This window comes from Triticum dicoccoides, chromosome 2A (assembly GCF_002162155.2).
Source record: "Triticum dicoccoides isolate Atlit2015 ecotype Zavitan chromosome 2A, WEW_v2.0, whole genome shotgun sequence".
NCBI lineage: Eukaryota > Viridiplantae > Streptophyta > Magnoliopsida > Poales > Poaceae > Triticum > Triticum dicoccoides.
Window position 1 is genome coordinate 135,086,491 of NC_041382.1, and position 4,872 is coordinate 135,091,362.

A 4,872-nucleotide genomic window follows, 5' to 3' on the forward strand; every position below is an offset into this window, starting at 1 on the left:
CATGGAGGCGCGGAGGAATCTGAGTGGAGGGGGCGGAGACGGGGGGAGAGAGGGGGGGGGCGGAGGCGGAGGTGGGGTTAATATAACGGCGGAGGGGGGGACGACGGGAGGGTTTGCTTTGCTCCTTCCTTTCCCTTCCTTGCTGCCGAGTTGTTGACACGGGGGTGGCTTTTCTTCTCACTATTTTGGGTTTGCCTTGCCGGATTTATGGGTTTATGGGCTGATTTTGGGTTCTCTTAGTTGTTGTTAGGGTTTTTCGTTTCTCTTTATTTTTTTCCTTCTCTTCTTCTTTTTTCCATATTTGATGATGTAATAATGTCATAAAAAATTATTTCTCATTTTGGGTTCTCTTAGTTGTTGTTAGGGTTTTTTGTTTCTATTTTTTTTAATCTCTTCTTCTTTATTTATATATTTGATGATATAATTTCAACAAAAGTTTTATTTCTTTTTTTAAATGTTGTGCTTTGTTGACGTGCCTAGGTGGATGCCGATAAATATTGGCGAGCATAATTTTTTTGATGAATTAGATAATTTCTCAATTCTTTAGTACAACACATTGGGGGCATCTCGTGGAATGTGTATTGCTAGGGCATTATAGTGTACTCGGTATATATAACTGTTGTTGGTACCCGCTTCATGTGCCATGTTTCCCTCCTTCCAAGTCATCTAGTGTATTACATGAGCATTATAATAAATCAATAGGAAGGTCCGTTGCACAAGCATTCATTAACAGGTAATGATCCTATCATGACATTCCGCTTGTCGGTTTTCGATATGCGCCATGCAAAACAAGACACTCTCAACAACCCCTCCTGGGACAGTGTTGCGGGTGCTCTTGGTAAAAGACATTATGCTATGTCATAAGAAGGTCGCATTATTAATAGTGACGACAGTTGGGATCAATGTCCGGCCCAAATCCTACAGACACTCCTGATCCGTGAGAGAAACCACCAAAAGGTTCGTCTATCATTTTGTCTTTGTAGCCTACATGTTTATCTAGAGGATATACTCGAGTGAGCCTTGGGTCAGTAACCTCATCACGAATAATGCATTGAAACCATTCAGAACACTTTCCGCCCAAAAGTCCATAAGTAGTCTAGACTCTAGATGCCCCAGATGGGTCACGGTGATAAAGTAACATGAACAAAATTGGAAGGGGGTTATGTCCATGATTATTCTCCCGATGAGCTAGCATGTTTGGTTATGAGATCTCCTCCCCGAAATACATTCTTCCATCTGAGAGATGGAACAGAGACACACCACCTATATCCAAGATTCCACTCATCAATAATTGAATTTCCCTTCTAAGTTCTTCATTGTGTGTGTCACTCGTGGAGTTGTGGGGACTCATAAACATTCGGAATCGTTCAGGAGCTTCCAAGCTTGTGGGTTTTCCCTTGGAAAGTGTGTGAAGGTTGAGGATCGCTTCAAGATCAACCATAGATGTTTGAGCTTAGACGTTGTGGCCAATGCTCAAGGATAACAAGACTACGCAACAACAATGAATTTGAAATCAGCTGGAGAAAAGATCAGTCACCACATTTGATATTGCATCCTATTCGGGAGAAATTTCGTCTATCGCCCTCACACATCTGTTGTGTCAGGTCCTAGCGCATTGTCACCTGAACAAAGTTTGATCGCTTGGTCATCGCTTCTCATAGGGATTAGAGATATGCATCAATGAGTGAAAGGGAAGATTGTATATCGTCAAGAGGCAGGCAGGAGGGGACTAGGAAAACTTCATTGCACGAGAGAGAGAGAGAGAGGGAGAGGGGGGGAAGGGAAGGGAAGGGAAGGTTGCACTATCTGCCTTGGTGCATACTCCTACTTGTGAGCTATGTTGGGATTTTCTCGAAGAAGAGAGGATGAAGCAGTACAGTAGAGATAAGTATTTCCCTCAGTTAAGAACCAAGGTTATCAATCCAGTAAGAGAACAACGCAGAACCTCTGTAGCAACACCTACACACAAAAAAACAAATACTTGCACCCAACACAAACAAGGGGGTTGTCAATCCCCTCGGCGGTTAATTGCAAGGATCAAATCTCGTAGTGATAGATAGATAAAATAAAACACAAAATAAAAGAGCGGTAAATAAATTGTAGCAAGGTATTTTTGGATTTTATATATGATAAAAGTAGATCTGAGGGCCATAATTTTCACTAGCGCTTCTCTCTCGAACAAAAAACATACGGTGGGTAAACAAATTAATGATGGGCAATTGGTAGAAAAGCGCATAGTTATGACGATATTCAAGGCAATGATCATGTATATAGGCATCACGTCTGAGACAAGTAGATCGACTCCTGCCTGCATCTACTACTATTACTCCACCCATCGACCGCTATCCAGCATGCATCTAGGGTATTGAATTAATAAAAACAAAGTAACGCCTTAAGCAAGATGACATGATGTAGACAAAGTCAATCCAACCAATATGAATAAACCCCGTCATTTTCCCCAAAGCTTCTAAGGTATCTCTTATCCAAAAAGTTTCGTAGCATTTGGACTTTGTTTGGTACTGATTTCATGGAAAACCAAAAATAGTAAAAAAATAGCAACTAGCACTTCGCACTAGGTTAATAGGTTAGTCCAAAAATGATATATAATTGCATATGAAACATCCACGATTGATACTATAAGAGCATGGAACAATAAAAAATTCTAGATACGTTGAAGACGTATCACATACGTCTATGGCAGACAATGGCCTGAAGGGTGAAAATCTGTCGGAGGGCATCGACAATCTCACACTTATTGTTTTGCAGATGATTCATTGCTATTTCTTTGAAGCTTCGTGGCAACAGGCATAGATGGTTAAAGGTTTGTTGAGCACTTGTTCTTTGACAACGGGGAAACTCATAAACACCTCAAAGTGTTCTATCTTTTTTTCATAACTGCGTTGATGTTGTGGTTGAAGATGTTAAAGGGAAATCTGGATATTTCTCAGCTAGTTTTTGGCCCTAGGTATTTGGGCCTGCCAGTGACTGGTGGAAGAATGAATGAAGGTATGTTTGAGACCCTACAGTCAAGCCTTGGTAGAAGGTTAGTTGACTAGAGTGAACAGTGTATGCCTTTTGGCAATAAGGAAATTTTAATCAAAGGTGTTGCCCAAGAAATGCCCGCTTATGTTACGAGTTTTTTTGTTTGCCTTCTTCAGTGTGTGATGACCTAACACGGATGATGCGGCAATATTGGTGGGTGTAGAGAAAGGAAAAAAGAAAGTTGCATTGGCTGAGCTGGGATAAAATGGCGCTTCTGAAGTCAAAGGGTGGCATGGTGAAAGCACAAGTGCTCCCTGGGTGGTTTTGGTAATTAATGTCAACATATCTCTTGTTGGACTAATGTTTCATCTAAGTGTATTTCAGACAAGTTCAAAAATGGTGTGTTAAGGACAAGAGGATGAGGAACCCCTTCAAAATGCTAAGGACGCATGTTGGCAAAAGCTCAAGACTCTTCATTTCTTTTTTGGTGATCCAAGATCACATTGAGTCCATAGGAAAGCCAATACTATTAAAAGGAGATGAGGTGTTGCTTAATGGTCTACTTGCTCAAAATGCTTAGTGATATTGCTCCAAAGCCATCAACCACTTTCTCATTCCAAATATGTCCAAAACCCAAAGTCAAACTCGGCCCCATCGAAACCTTCTATCCAGCGCCACCGAGTTCATTTAACATAGCCACTGCCAGAAACCCTAAACACTTTGGTCACACCGATACGGATCTTGGTCTCACCGAGATGCCCTTGCAAACTCTCTGTTGCTTGTTGCATTATTTCGGCCTCACCGAAATGTGGAATCAGTCCCACCGAGTTTGCTTGACATTCACTCGGTTGCCTTGTTGCTTCACTTCGGTCTAACCGAGTTGATGCAATCGGTGCCACTGAGTTGATGTTTGCCCTAAGCCCTAGCACATCAGTCCCACCGAGTTGTTCCAGTCGGTCCCACTGAGATTCCTAACTTTCACATTATGAACTAAATCGGTCTCATCGAGTTCTCCTATTCGGTCTGACCGAGCTGGGTCAAATGTGTGTAACGGTTGGATTTTGCATGGAGGCTATATATACCCCTCCAGCCCCTTCTCCATGTGGGAGAGAGCCATCAGAACGTGCCTACACTTCCAGCTTACATTTTCTCAAAGAGAACCACCTACTCATGTGTTGAGATCAAGATATTCCAATCCTACCACAAGATTCTTGATTTCTAGCCTTCCCCAAGTTGCTTTCCACTCAAATCATCATCCACCATATCCAAATCCGTGAGAGAGAGTTGAGTGTTGGGGAGGCTATTATTTGAAGCACAAGAGCAAGGAGTTCATCATCAACACAACATCTATTACCTTTTGGAGAGTGGTGTATCCTAGATTGGTTAGGTGTCGCTTGGGAGCCTCTGACAAGATTGTGGAGTTGAACCAAGAAGTTTGTAAGGGCAAGGAGATCGCCTACTTCGTGAAGATCTACCCGAGTGAGGCAAGTCCTTCGTGGGCAATGGCCATGGTGGGATAAACAAGGTTGCTTCTTTGTGGACCCTTCATGGGTGGATGATACGTCTCCAATGTATCTATAATTTTTTTATTCCATGCTATTATATTATCTCTTTTGGATGTTCTATATGCATTAATATGCTATTTTATATTATTTTTGGGACTAACTTAATAACCCAGAGCCCTGTGCCAATTTTTTGTTTTTCCTTGTTTTTGAGTTTTACAGAAAAGAAATATCAAAGGAGTCCAAACGGAATAAAACTTTACGATGATTTTTCTTGAACCAGAATACACCCATGGAACTTGGAGATGAAGTCAGAAGAGTCCCAAGGGCACCACAAGCCCTCAAAGCGCGCCCCTGGCTTGTGGGCCCCTCAGGAGTCCACTGACCT